Below are 15699 nucleotides of genomic sequence, written 5' to 3'. Positions count from 1 at the left end.
CGACACCAGTTTACTGCATCTCTTCATACCTCTTCATATCGGTTCACCAGCTTCTTTTATACCGATATACATACTTTATTGACATCAATGACAACATACATTATCATCATATCAACATGTTGGTTCATCATATGCCAACAATATCCAACAATCTCCCCCTTTGGCATTGATGGCAATACTCAGTGTAGCATTGCAACTGTAAACATCATAGACCAATGTATTTGCATTATCAGATATCTTCTTCCCATTCATCAGATATCTTCTCGCCATTCATCACATATCTTCTCCCCCTTTGACAACAATGCCAAAGTGGAGGCACAAGCTTCCATACTCCACTATGCTGCCCCCCCTATGAAGTAGCATCCTTCAACACATCAATCTTGAAAGATTTGACATTGTAGTTCCTGATTGATGTGGAGCACACAACTTTTAGTTGACTTCATGAAGGGGCAGAAGCCCTAATTCACCTCTCAAATAGGTAAATGTAGTCTTTGGTAAGGGCTTAGTGAATATATCTACTAGCTGCTCCTTACTGGAAACATGTTGTAGTACAACCTCCTTATTCTAAAATTTCTCTCTCAAGAAGTGATATTTAAGCTCAATGTGCTTAGTTCGAGCATGCAATACCAAAATTCTTGGAAATATTTATTGCACTTGTATTGTCACAAAATATATTCACCGGTTCAGATACAGGTACTTTGAAACCTTCCAATACATGTTTCAACCAGATTGCTTGAGTGCAGTTCATAAATGCTGCCACATATTTTGCTTCAGCTGTAGACTGGGAAGTACAACTCTTCTTCTTACTCGTCCATGATACTAGTCTTCCACCAAGAAAGAACGCTCCACCAGTTGTGCTCTTCCGATCGTCCACATTACCTGCCCAATTAGCATCGGTATACACTTTGAGATTGAAGTTGCCATTATATGGATACCACAATCCATAGTCAATTGTTCCTTTTAGATATCTAAGGATCCTTTTAACTACTACCAAGTGGGATTCTCTAGGATATTTCTGAAAACGAGCTACTATGCCCAATGCATGAGCAATATTTGGTCTGTTGTGCACCACATAGTGCAGCTTACCAATCATTGACAGATACTCCTTTTTGTTTACCAATGCTGAATCATCTTCCTTAGTTTACAGCCGAGCACCATCGATGTACTAACCGGTTTGCTTTCCTCCATGCCAAAGGCCTTCAATACCTCTTTGACATACTTGGACTAGGTAATAAAGATACCCTCTTTCATTTGCTGAATCTGTAAACCAATGAAGAAATTTATCTCTCCAATCAGAGACATCTCAAACTCTTTCTTCATTTCATCTGCAAACACATGACTCATTTTATCATCTCCTCCAAAAATTATGTCATCTACAAACACTTCACATATCAGAATTTGATCATCTTTTGACTTCAAGTAGATGTTGCTATCCTCACTTGTTCTCTGAAATCCAATCTTCACAAGATGAGAGTGTAATCTTTCATACCATACCCTAGGTGCTTGTTTCAGTCCATACAGGGCTTTGTGCAATCTACACACCACTTCACTGTCTTCTAATAAGGCAAACCCTTCTGGTTGCTCTATATATACTTCCTCTTCTAGGATTCCATTCAAAAATACAGACTTGACATCCATCTGATAAATCTTAAATCCCTTAAATGCTGCAAATGCAAGTAGCATTCAGACGCCTTCTAATCTAGCCACATGAGAAAAGGTTTCTCCATAGTCTTCTCCCTCCTCCTGAGCATATCCCTTGCATACAAGTCTAGCCTTGTTTCTTACAACTATGCCTTCTTCATTCAGCTTATTCCTGAAGACCCATTTGGTACCTATGACATTTTTATGTTTTGGTCTGGGCACCAAAGACCATGTTGCATTCTTTTCTATCTGGTCTAGCTCCTCTTCCATTGCTTTAATCCAATCTCCATCTGTAAGAGCTTCTCTGGAAGTCTTGAGTTCAAATTCAGAAATCATGCAATAGTTCTTCACTTTTCTTCTTGTGAGTATCCCTGCATCTTTATCTCTTATGATTTTCTTCAGATCATGATGCAGCTTCACATATCTAGGAATGACTCTAGCCTAATCTGGTAGCTTTTCTTCTTCTCCTTCACTTACCTCTTCTTCTTCTCTTACTGCAACTTCTACTGGTACAGGAACACTGAGATCTTTACAAGTTTCTTTCTTAACCGGTTCCTAGAAAGCTATACCCGGTTCATCTTCCACTTCTTCGCAGCATGTTTCCTCAGGTTCCTCAGGTGATTCATCAACCCTAACATTGATACTTTCAACAATTTTCTGATTTCTATTATTGTAGCACTTGAGAGCTTTTCTCTTGGTGGAATATCCCAGAAATATTTCTTCATCACATTTTGCATCAAACTTACTCAGATGCTCACCTCTCTTGATATAACACTTACTACCAAACACTTTAAAGTAACTCATAGTGGGATTCTTTCTGCTCCAGTACTCATAAGGGATTTTATCTTTGCCTTTCTAGATAAGTACTTGGTTTATTGTATAGACTGCAGTGCTTACCGCTTCTCTCCAAAAAGTGTGAGCAACTTTTCCTTGGATCAACATTGTTCTCGCCACTTCAACTACAGTCTTGTTATTCCTTTTTGCTATGCCATTCTGTTGTGGTGTCCTTGGGGCAGACAACTGCCTCTTGATACCGCTATCTTCATAGTACTTATTGAATTCATTAGAAGTGAAGTCTCCTCCTTGATCAATTCTTAGGCATTTTATCTTTTTACCACTTTCTTTCTCTACTAATGCTCTGAAGGCTTTGAACTTTACAAATGCTTTAGAATTATCTTTCAAGAATGTGACCCACATCATTCTTGAGCAATCATTAGTAAAAATCATAAAATACCTATCTCCTTGAATACTTCTAGTTTTCATAGGACCACACAAATCAGTATGCACAAGATCAAGTAAATTTTCTGCTGAGAAAGACTTACCTTTAAAATTTGAGGAAAACATCTTCCCAAGTTGACATTCTCTGCACAAAGAATTCTTAGGTTTGTTCAGCAAAGGCAATCATCTTACTGGCTTTAACAATGTTGTCAAAGTTCAGATGACAGAGTCTCCTATGCCATATCCAACTACATCAAACTTAGCCATTAGACACCGACTTATCTTGGCATTCAACTGAAATAAGTTACCTCTGGTCTTATTACCAGTGGCAATAAGTTCACCACTCTTTCCAATTATACTACAGATTCCACCTTTGAACCTCATAGTGAGTCCTTTGTCATTCAGCTAAGCAACACTTAAAAGGTTATGCTTCAAACCTTATACCCAGTAGACATCATCTGCACTACTCTTTCCATTCAGTGAGATGGATCCTTTACCTTTACCAAGCATGGTGCATCGTTGCCAAATCTGACAACACCTCCATCATATTCTTCTAGAGACATAAACTTTCCCCGGTCACCAGTCATGTGAAGAGAACAACCACTATCAATAATCCACTCATTGGAGTTGTCAATGTGAGAGACAAGTGCTTTCTTATCAGACACTTCTTCCTTTACAACTACAAAAACTATATCTTCACTCTCTTCATCCTCCGATTCTTCATCAGTAACACCTTTATCTACAACAACAAGACAATTTCTTATGTTTCCTCCTTTATATTTTATGAACCTCTCTGGTTTATCCTTATTATCACTATTAGGACAATTAACAGCTATATGTCCTATCTTTTTGCAGGAGAAACATTTTAAAGGAAGCTTATCTCTATATTTACCAGTTCCTTTTGGAAGTCTTTTATCAAGAAAAGCTTCAAATTCCATCAGAATCTCTTCATCATCCATATCTCTGCATTGTTTGGATTCATAACTTGTACTAGTTTCTTTTCCTTTTCTGGATGGTGCAGCAGATGCTCTAAAGGCTGACTCAGTCTTTTGAACACAACCATCATATCTATTCAACTCATATGCAGTCAACTTTGCAATGATGGAGTCTAAGGATACCTTGGTTTTATCAATAGACCTTAGCTCCTAGATAGCAGCAACTCTAATTGCATAGATCAGTAAAAATGATCTCAAGACTTTACTAACAATGGTGGCATCCTCAATCATTCCACCGGGGCTTTTGATATCTCCAATCACAGTCTTAATCCTAATGCCATATTTTTGAATGGTCTCTCCTTCAACCATCCTCATGTCTTCAAATTTTCCTCTAAGGCTCTCTTCCTTAGCTTGCTTTACATGCTCATCACCACCATAAATGGTTTCCAGTGCATCCCATACATCCTTAGGTGCGTCCTTGTCTTGTACATCACTAAAATCAATATCTAATAGGCTGCTGATAAGGGCTTCCATGACTTGGCCGTTTTCTTGAATCTATCTCTTCTGATCATCAGTCAGAGTGCCAGTGGGAGTCACATAGGTATTCTCAACATAGCTCCAGTGTTGAGAACCCATACTCTTTATGTAAATCTTCATTTTGTCCTTCCATATCTTAAAGTTGTCTCTATTGAACTTAGGACCTTCCCTCTTCATCATTACAACAGGATCTTTTACCTCAAGCAGTTAAGCTTATATCACCGAGGACCTGGAGGTGCTCTGAAACCAATTGATGAATAATGATGAACAACAAATACCCTAAATAGTACTGAGAGGGGGGAGGGGTGAATCAGTACAGACAAAAACTTTCTCAACAATTTATCAAGTTAAAGCAATACCAACTAGTTGTCATCATTACTGAACTTAACCATGGCAATACCGGTTAAACACAATAAGACTTCAGACAACATGTACTGATAAGTCTGAACACTTCAAATACATTCAATACTTGATAATAACTTCACCCATAAACATATGCATGTGGTATACCAGTAATACCATAACCTATTTACTCTACATGCATAATTACTAAAACACAGAATACTAAATCATCACATGAAAAATGCACAACTCATGACACACATATTTTTCACGTGGAAACCCAAATGGGAAAAACCACGGTGGGGATAAATACCCACAAGCTTGTTTTTGAACTCTTTTGAAGCTCGCTATGTTAGGAACCTAGTCTGGTTAAAGACTTTACAATAAGGTTCTACTAGGAACCGATCCTGTTAGAGATCACCCGGTTAAGGGATGGCTATATACCCTTTTAAAGGTTGAAACCCTGTTAGAGGTTACCTCGCTAGAGGATTTGAATAACTCAATGATATTGAGTCACCCGGTTAAAGGATTTACAATAAGCCTATTAAAGCTACCCGGTAAAGGGATTTTCCAATTGTTGAAATGGTTAGAAGACAACAGGTAAAACTTTGATCTGATAGCAGCACTACATGCTAAGGCAGATCCTTTTTAGTTCCTCTACTCTCCAATCACACTCTGCAGTTTTTCTCTTACTGGTATGGCAAGTATCTCATCACTCAGATACACACACAGAACATTTGCCAACAACTTTACAATAACAAACATCGTCGACCTTATAGACAACAGTTAGGTCGGTAGCATAAACCCTAAACCCTAAGCATCCTAGGTTTACAACACAGGCGGTCCAATCCTGACCATTCAAACACTTGCATAGAGTATTACAAATTCAAACAGATCACAAGACAATATGCATCATTCATTCTTCACCGCACATGGGAATCAATAACTCATCACACTTTCTTCTCATACCACCAAGAAGAGTGTTCATTCCCGAGGTAGGCTTTTAATGCAGTCGATCTTCTCATGCAAGATCCTCAAAGAAATCCTTCACGTGCACAAGGCTAACGTGGCACATCGATCTCACTCACATCTCTTAGCTAACTCATCACAAAGTATCACCAGTTGCATCGCACGGGCTGGATTGCCAAATCGGTCACTAGAGTTGAGACTACCAACCAGTAGTCACACTTAGTGAAACCCCGTCACCGATTCACTGCATCTCTTCATACCTCTTCATATCGGTTCACCAACTTCTTTTATACCAGTATACTTATACTTTATTGACATCAATGACAACATACATTATCATCATATCAACATGTCGGTTCATCATATGCCAACAATATCCAACAAGAAGTAATAAGGGTAAAAATTTGCAGACTTTGATATTTACAAGGGCAAGATTTAGGGAAATCCCAAAAGGGGACATTACAACTGGTATTAGAGCATGATCTTTCCAACCTATAGGGTAAGGATAAATCGTTTATGCATTCCAATCGATGAGAAGTGATGTATTAACTCTATCCAAAAATTTGGCAACAACTAAATGACAATGGCAAGACAATATGAGAGATTGTTAAACATACGCATATTGTGCAAAGAAGACAATCAAGTATATAATATATACAATAGATTAAGAGAGAATATTATGGAGATCTAATGTGAAGTATATGAAGAGTTGGTAATTGTGAGAACTTTTTAAAAATAGCCAAGATCTAGGGAACAATGAATAACACAATAGAGACACAAAATAGATTGATAAGAATAAACTGTATTCTAATCAATAGCAAATATTGATCAATTGGATCATCAAGAGTTGCATACAATGTAGATGAGAATGTTTATAAAGGAAAGGATAAGAGACAATGACATGTGGCTCAATGAGATGCAAGGGTAGGTAGGGGTAGGTAGGAGAAATAATAAAATATTCCACATGAGGTGGATCACCCACCAAAGGTGGAATTATCACTCCACAATAAGTGGATATGATAAGTAATAACAATATCACACCATAAAAGGTGGAAATTATCCTACATACACACTCCCAATGTATGCACATCTCCCTAAGTGTCTCATATGCAAAATACAATGTGGTGCATGTACCTAAGTAAACTTAAGTAATTAATTATATCCAAGATGAATAAATAATTACACCAACACCCCCTCTCAAGTGCAACTTAGGGGAATGCACTTAAGTCTACAATGAAACTAAACAATGAAAGATGGGTCCCAACTACAAGGCCATGTTAGGTACCCATGTACAAATGCAAATGCAAATGCAAATGTAATCTCCCATAAAGCGGGGAAAGAGAAAACCCAATGGGAAAAAACCCTCCCATAAAAGAGCGATGAAAATTATATACAAAGGAACTCTCAAAGAAGTATGAGGAGGACAAAACCCCATGTGAGGAAAAAGTCCCCCCCATATGAGAGAAGAAGAGAGGCTAGGTATCCCCCTCTCAATGTAAAATTTGCACCAATGGTAGAAGCTCGAAGCTGAATGAAGAAACTGCTCAATGATCGTTGAACAATGTTCTTCCCTTTGGGATAACATAAAACCAAAGGTGTATCCATGAAGTCTCCCCGATCATGAAGGGAACATGTAGGAAAAAAATCATGATGAATGAAGTCTCTGAAAACTACTCAAGTGTCCTCATGTCGATACTAAAAGTTACCCCCTCCAAAGGTGGTGTACTGATCCACACTGCTGAAAAAGGCACTCCAAGATCTAGTGGAGATAAATTTAGAACAATATCCAAAGACTCACATGTCTCATCTAAGATAAAGAGACCTCCTCCAATTGCTTTACAAAAGTATCCACAATCATGTCAACCTCAAAAGAATGATCATGTAGAAAATGCACAAGAGGGTCAGAGTGTTCCCTCGCAACAATCGAAGAAGTATCATCTTCATCAAAAAGAAGATGAATATCATCAATGATGTCTCCCAAATTTGCAATGTAGGACTCCACAAACAAACTTGCAATGTTTGTCAAGTAGTCATCCCAATGAATTGAAGCTAGAAGACAAAATATATCCTGCTAGAATGAATCACAAGAAGGAAAAACTATTGCATCATCTACATCATTGGGTGCAATAGGTGATGTGATATCAATAGGAGGAGATAAAATGCAAGGCTCAAGAATAGGGTCACCTGTGAGAACACCCAAGTTCAAGTACCCAAGGTTCTCCTCAAAATCTGAATCATCATGTGAAGAATCAACCTCATCAATAGGACCAAAATGTCAAAAGAAATACAACCGAGATGCGTGATCAACCACCTCGGTTGCAATGATATCTCTAGTCTCCAAGTCTCTAATGGTAATTGAATCAGGTGTGAACTCCACAGTTTTCCTTGTTGACCCATGTGTGATCTGATAGATAGAAAGAAGAATGTTTGTCAAGTGGGGTACACACAACACATCATTAAATGAGTTATCCTTAATGGCAATAGATCCTTTCCCAATCACATCCATGTATGTATGATTTCCCATCAAAATCTGCAGCATGGTGCAAGGCTCAAATGAAGAGAACATAGACTACGAAGATGTCATATGATGAGAAGCCCCTGAATGTAGAAGCCATCTCCCTGAATCATGACTTGTAGTAGCACAAAGAGCTTGTCCCTTTCCTTTACCTATCCCAAAAGAGTGATCCTTCCCTTTATCCTTTTCTTTGGAAGAAGAAGTCGAAGTAGGCATTCTAGAAGCCAAACTGATTTTGTTCTTGTCAAGAAGATGTTTCAATTCATCAATATCTTTCTTGTAACAACATTGTTCATCATGTCCTGACTTCTTGCAATATGCACTAAAAATGTTGTCCTTATTTGATTTCCTCTTCGGTGAGAATGTAGAATCACCTTGTTGTGGAGAGGATTGTGCTCCATCTTGTTGTAGCTTAGGCTTAGGTTTCTTTTGGTTCTTGCCTTTTCCTTGATTTCTTTGATTCCCTTTATTGGCTACCAAAGATTGTGACTTTGAAGATTTGAGAATCCCCATCTTGGTCAACTTAGATTTATCAAGAATCAACATCTCTATGAATGCATCAAATGATGGTGGAGTGTAGGAGGCACCTTGAGCCAACTGATGGGTGTGAAACCTAGAGACAAAGGCTACCTACTCCGATGGAAGCTTGTCCAACAAGTTGTAAACCAATTGAGCATCCTTCTTGTCAATGCCACAATCCTTTAGCTTTGATCTCAGCTTATTTTCTTTTGTGACATAATCTTGGATTGTATCAAAATCCTTGGGATCCAATGTTGTGAGTTCACTATCAAGCTTGTATCCCTTAATCTCATCAACTTGACCATACAATTTGTCATAAATATCCCAAGCCTCTTAAATTGGTTTACACTTCTCAATGTGAAAAATGAGGTCATCTGATACATATTTTCTCAATGTTCCAAGTGCCATCGAATTTTTGGTGAGCCATTCAATTTGAGCATTAGGATCAGCCTTAGGATTAGGTGGTGTTGTTATGGTTCCATTTACATAATGAATGAGTCTTTTTCCATTAGTTTACTCCATGCCTTTATCTTCCATGATGCATAATTATGTGGAGTTAAAAGTGAAAATTCAAGAGAACCCATAGCACCAAAACAAAAAACACAAGATAGAGAGAGGCACAATCACAAAAGACAAACTCCCCCCAAAAAAAAAATTTTAAAAATGATGATTTGGCACTTTATACTTAGTGTGTGTACAATGGGCCACTTGCAAAGAAAGGCAAGGTGGACTTCTGATTTCAACTTTACAACTACCTCAAATAGGCTATAAGAGAGCCCAACAAATATTGCAAGTGATCTAAATTGAGATCCAAGAAAAATACAAGTACCAAATAGGCAAAAAATGACCAAATACTGAAAGTACAATTTCTACTCAAAATCACTACAGAATGATGGTAGATTATGAAAGTAGACAAAAAATTATGCACTTTCAAATAAAAAAGACACCTAAAAATGAGGTTGTATGACCCCAAATGAAGTCTCTAAAGTAGCGAAACTGGGGAGTAGATAGGTATAGTCATAAAAAACTACAAATTGTGAAAAATCTTTCCATCAAGATTAGAAAATTTCTCCATCACTGCAAAGAGCACGAAAAATTAGCCCAAATCAAAATAAATTGCACAAAAAGGAGCTAAAATGAGCAAGATATCGCCTCTTGAAGTTGAGTTGCAAAATCAAAAAGCTTAATGAGAGGGGGCTCCAAAAAATTTTAAATACATTGATGCAATGCTGATGTCATCATTTCATGATGCCAATGCTAAATTTGACAGTCATCTAGCCATCATTAGATTATCGCTCCCCCTTTGACCATACAAAAAATGATGACGTGACATGCAATAATTGGTCTGTACAATTCATGTGGCGCTAATGTGTCCGTACAGATAGTAACATGGCAGGTACATGTGTCCTATACGACCTGCTAACTGGTCTAACACGTGTATCGTACGGTCTTTTGACTGTGCAACTGATGTGGTAGGTATGGTCCAACTGAAGATTACCACTTGGGCGCCTGCACGTCGCAGTGACTGGGCAGGGACAAGGTGTTGTGTGGTAGACTGTGTGGCAAAACGTACAGGTGACTCGGCTGTCAACGTGGCAATACGTACTGCTAACCATTCTTGGCATGGGCTAGTCAAGTGGCGTCGTGTGGCGTTGTGCTGGCATCGCCGGAAAGCGGAGCAGCGGTGGTAGAGATCTGGGTGGCGGCGGAGCAACCACAGGTGGCAATGGAGCACACAGGAGCTGGAAGCAAAGGTGACAACAGTTTGAGCGGCTCGCAAACCACACGGTCGATGAGAGGAAGGAGCAAAGGAGGCGACAAAGGTAGCATGCTCGATGGTGATAGAGTGCGACTGAATGGAGGAAGCGGGTGGTTCCGGTGGCAGTGGATGCCCAGAAGCAGCAAGCATCGGTCATCAGGAGAAGCAGGGAACGACTGTCGGAGAGTTGTCGGGGGATGCCGAAGCAGAAGGTGGTGGTCACTAGGAGGAGTAGGGTCGCAAGTTCACCATGAGGAAAATGGTCACTGGAGAAAACCACAAGACAGGTATGGGTAAGGTCACCTAGACCCGGATGCTCCAGAGAAATAAATGCAGTATGGTGGCGGGGGGGTGAAACCCCCCTTAAAAATATATATAGTTTTTTTAAAATATAAAAACTTTTACATATATTAAAAAACTATGAATTGAATAAAAGAAATAAGATTTACAATATATATTCGCAGAAAAAAAAATAATTTAAAAAAAAAAATTTACTTTTAAAAAATCTATATCGTACAACCTTATAGGCTAAAAAATTCCTCCAAAGCCCCAAAATCGATTTTCACTCAATATAGGAAAATTTATACTCAAAATTCATGGAAACAACCACCCGAACGCAACCATGAGGTCCAAATAGCCATAAGACGTACCCAAAATGAGAATATCTCCAGATCCAAAAATAGAAACCTCCAAAAGCTCTCTAAAATGACTAATCAATGAAACCCTATAGGCTCTGATACCATGTGAGAATTTGTTGAAAATAGCCAAGATCTAGGGCACAATGAATAGAACAATAGAGAGACAAAATAGATTGATAATAATAAATTATATTCTAATCAATAGCAAATATTGACCAGCTCGATCATCAAGAGTTACATACAATGTAGATGAACCTACTTATAAAGGCAACGCTAAGAGACAAGAGAGCACACAATGATGACACGTGGCTCAATGAGATGCAAGGGTAGGTAGGAGAAATAGTAAAATATTCCACATGAGGTGGATCACCTACCAAAGGCGGAATTATCACTCCACAATAAGTGGATATGATAAGTAATAACAATATCACACCATAAAAGGTGGAAATTCTCCTACATACACACTCCCAATGTATGCACATCTCCCTAAATGTCTCATATGCAAACTACAGTGTGGTGCATGTACCTAAGTAAACTTAAGTAAAGTGTAATTATATCCAAGATGAATAAATAATTATACCAACAGTAACATAGTTTTGAGAAGAGATTGTGGATACTTTATGAAAATCTATGATCAAATTATGGAAGACTTTATAGAAGATTTGTGGAAGAGATTTATTGTGAATTAAGGAATGATTATTACCCTAAGAGATGGTTCTGGTCCTGGTCCTTGTTGGATGCTCTTGCCTCTTGTGGATAAAGTAAATTGGCCCAAGAGATGGTTTTGGTCTTGGTTGGACACTCCTGCCTCTTATGGATATAGTGAATTGGCCCAAGAGATGGTTGTGGTCCTAGGTGGATGCTCCTGCCTTTTTTGAATAAAATGAATTGGCCTAAGAGATGGTTTTGGTCTAGGTTGGATGCTCTTGCCTCTTATGGATAAAGTGAATTGGCCCAAGAGATGGTTTTGTTCCTAGTTGGATGGTCTTGCCTCTTGTGGATTGGTTACTCTGAGAGATGGTTCTAGTCTACGTTGGACGCTCTTGCCTCTCATTGGTAAAATGATATATTGATTGGCCCAAGGAATGGTTTTGACCCTAGTTGGACTTTCCTACTTCTTGTGGACCAAGTAAACTATATTTGCATGTGTATGCTTGTATCTAGATATATTCATGTGTCTATTTCATGTATAGTCTGTGTTTTTATGTGTATGCTCTATGTTTTATGTGTATATTTTGTGTTGGGCATATCTACTACATGAATATTTATGATTATTGATTTCTATCATTGTGAATTTTATTTTTTGTTGACCTAGAAATATGAGTTTATTTAGGAAAGAATATTGCAATTAAGGTCTTACATGTGTGTGTGCTTCTAATCCTCTTTTGAATGAATGAGGATTTCACCTTTGTTGTCTCAATGAAACAACCAAACATAGTTCTTACGATTACAATTGATGAGAGATAACTTGCCTTAGATTACAAATCTTCGGGGTTTAGTTTGAAATCCTTGCATTCGAAAAATTTAGTTAAATTGATCATTGCTAGAGGACAAGCAATCTTGAGTGGGGTGAGTTGTAATGTCCCCACTTTGAAATACAATTTAATGATAAATGATAATAATATATTTAAAATTAAAATATAAAAGAGTACAATTAAATATTATTAAATCTTAATTAAGTTAATGAATGGTCAAAGCCATGAAATGAATTTTTTTGACTTCCTCAAACATGAGATATAAAAGGGAAAAGAGAACCTCATTTGAGGAGATAATATGGGGAATCAAAAGTGCAGATTTGATAAAAATAAGAAGTGTAGATCTAAATGTGAAAGGTTGTGTTCCTTTCAAAAGGAAAAACTAATGAAGAGTTGTACTCTTTCAAAGGGTGTTAATGGTGGAAAGGGTGTGTCTCTTTCCAAAGGGGCATACATGATGAAGTGTAACCTCTTCCTCACATTGGAGGATATAAAAAGGAGAAAGTTTCATTTGAGGAGGACATCCAAGGGAGATCAATCTGAAGAATAATTTATTATTCTCAAAGGGAAGCAATGAAGAGTGATGACTCAATTCTTATGAAGAGGTGTGACTTTCCACAATTGAATATACAAAGAAGAGATTAATTCAACTAAGATGGGTGAATTGGAGGAACCATCCATAAGATCAAAGAAGACAAGAAATTCAATGGATCAATATCTAATATCGGAATTAATAAGGGTGAAAATTAACAAACTTTGATATTTACAAGGGCAAGATTCGGGGCAATCCCAAAAGTTGACATTGCAACTGAATAGGCAACAAGGCTTGATTCTTTGATGGCTTAATGAGACCCTATCGAAATAAGCTTCTTTGTTCATGTATCGACATCTCGGAAAAAGATGCAAATGAAGGCTTAACATAAGCCAATCCCATAGTTAGCCTATGAGTATGAAAGCTAGAAACAAAAGATAAATATTCAAGACCAAGTTTGTTTAGTACATGATAGACCAATTGAATGTTCTTTCTCTTAATGCCACATTATTTACATTGTGCTCTCAAATCATTAAACTTAGTTATGAAATGTTGGATGTTGTCAAATTTCTCTGGATTGAGGCTCATCAAATCATTATGAATCTGATAGCTTCCAACTTCATCAAAACTTGTACCATACAAAGTTTTTATCTTTTCCCAAGCTTCATGTGAAGTGTTACATGCTTCACTATGAAACGTTAGATCAAGAGAAATAAAACTATGAAGACATCCAAGAGATTTTGTTTATTTAAGTATCCATTTTATCTTTTCCTTAACTTCTGTAGGTTCAACTACCTTTTGCCTAACATATGGAGCACACTCTAGTTGCATTAGTGCATTCCATCCAAGTAGCATAATTATATTGTGTAAACAAAGGAATCTTAGAATGATCAATGTGAACAGGAAAAGAAGAGCACACACAAGTAGATAAAAAACACACAAATCAAGAGAGACCCCCCCTTTTCACTCAATCGATAATCCTTCCCAACAAAAAATTATTTGGCACTTTATAAATCAACGCATTTACAAAGCTAGAGTTGTTTTCCAAAGTTTTACAATGTCCAAATGTGGACTCAAATATTGAAAGTATTATAAAATCTTAGAATGACAACCTCAAACTAGCACCAATATTTAGTGATAAAAAAATATCAACTTTTTAAAACAGAAGCACCTCGATCAGAGGTCGTATGTGAAAGTTATAGTCCTCAAAATCTGCAAAAATGAGGATTGTCCTTTAGATTTGATGAGAAAATTGAATTTATGAAAAAATGAGATCGCTTGAGCAAAAATTGATTCCACCATTGTAAAGAGCGTGAAATTTTGTTCCAAATAAAAAAAATGTACTAAAAAATACCTCTATATGCCCAAGATATCATTCTTTGGAGTGTAGGTGTAAAATACAAAACTTGAATTGTTGAGGGGTGAAGTTTGCAGAAAAAACTCCATTGCTAAATTTGGCAAAACTCTGCTAAATTTGAAGATACCTCCAAAATTGGTTAAACCACCAAATTAGTTTTGATACCAATCAGTTTAACACTTTTCCAACTTCAGTAAAATCATTTTTCATCTTTGCCAAATACTTGGGAATGACAGCAAAAAGAAATCATTAAGGCCAAGTGGGTGGAGCGCAAAGTTGTAAAACCTCAAAGGAAACAAATTGAAGTTTTGAAATTTTTAAACAATTTTTTGTTGTTTTGATTTGCTTGAAGGGCTTAGTGGCGGATTGAACCCTGCCACACAAACCTTACAAGCTCTATGCACAACCCAAGGTGGGTGTGGAGTCTTCAAGGAAAGGTACGCAACACTCATGCATGGGGGTTTGGAATGGTACCGATGAACCTGCCCGGTAAGTATAAATAATAAAGAACTTTAAAATTGAAGAAAGCACATGCTTATAAAGTCGTGAGAATGAGTTTCAAATTGTGGTGTGCAGTTGTGTGCGGGGTCTAAGCTTATGTGCGGGGTCCAAGATACAATGGAGCACAAGGGTTTGAGCTGCTTTTTCAACAAAAAAATAATTTTTTTTACAAATCACCAAAGCCAAGGTGCATTTCAAGGGGTGCATTGGAGGGTGTGGGGCCCAAGTGCACCGCCTGGTACAGTGCAAGTATGGGCCTTGCACCGTGCAGCAGGTACCTCGATAGCATAAATAATTAAGAAGACTTTTTACAGTATAAAACTTTTACAATTTAATGTTTATAAAAATAAACTTTTTAAAATTAGAAACGTACATTTTTTAAAATAGCAGTAATGACTTTTTTTCTTAATTGCAGAAGTTATCTATTAATTTTTAATTTATCCATACTATACTATGTAGGTGAGCCTAGGGTCCATTGGCTAATTTTTTTCCCCTTAAATTTGACTTTGTCCAAAATTGATAAATTGGTAGTCAATTTTAATGTTTTCGGGCCTTCTGGATACGATGGTGCAATCTGTTTAGCCTCAAAATGCTCCAAAAAATTAGCTACCATTTGGATCTATCGATGAAAGCTTAGTTTTGAACCTTCACAAAATTCGCATCCAATGACCAATTTGGATGAAGCAAAGGGCGATCTTGTCTTTCTCAACTGCTTTGAAATCAATGGTGAGCTCAAATTTTCTCTAGGAAGCTTGAAAGTA

Source organism: Cryptomeria japonica, chromosome 7 (assembly GCF_030272615.1).
Source record: "Cryptomeria japonica chromosome 7, Sugi_1.0, whole genome shotgun sequence".
Lineage (NCBI taxonomy): Eukaryota > Viridiplantae > Streptophyta > Pinopsida > Cupressales > Cupressaceae > Cryptomeria > Cryptomeria japonica.
This window is presented reverse-complemented; position numbering follows the sequence as displayed.